Source organism: Nanorana parkeri, unplaced genomic scaffold, assembly GCF_000935625.1.
Source record: "Nanorana parkeri isolate BGI_ZX_2015 unplaced genomic scaffold, ASM93562v1 scaffold344, whole genome shotgun sequence".
Classification (NCBI taxonomy): domain Eukaryota; kingdom Metazoa; phylum Chordata; class Amphibia; order Anura; family Dicroglossidae; genus Nanorana; species Nanorana parkeri.
The window spans coordinates 527,195-527,584 of record NW_017306612.1 but is presented as its reverse complement, the minus strand read 5'-3'; the positions used below and the strand labels follow the sequence as shown (position 1 = coordinate 527,584).

The window sequence follows — 390 nt, the reverse complement described above, 5'->3', positions numbered from 1 at the left end:
CATTCTTCACATGACCAGCTGGACCATAAAACGGTCCCATTAGGACATTCCAAATGCGTAAGCGTGTTAAATTTATTGAGGAGCAGAAATTATGAATACTAAAAACCCATCTCTATACCCAACACTAAAAACTCTTCATTTGTAACCAGCCGTGGACATTGGGCATACTACACACAAATGCAAAAAAATTTAATTGAAGTACACAGGGCACATGTAGTATGTTCTGTCCTTCTATTCCACTACCGCACACCGCCCCCCGCCAAGTCCAAAATCGATCACAATGACAGCGGACAATTGCTGTGTAAATAGACGCTGTAATAGCTTCTGCTATCAGAAAACAGACCTTCTGACACAGCGGGGGGGGGGGGGGGTGGGGGGGGTTGCCCCTGA

At 45.6% G+C, this 390-nt stretch overlaps 1 protein-coding gene across 1 annotated transcript in view; it reads right to left on the bottom strand.

Annotated features, from left to right (window-relative positions):
* The window catches only part of TRIP11 (thyroid hormone receptor interactor 11), a 39,387-nt gene that overhangs the window by 23,457 nt on the left and 15,540 nt on the right, over window positions 1–390 (bottom strand). The window lies entirely within an intron of this gene.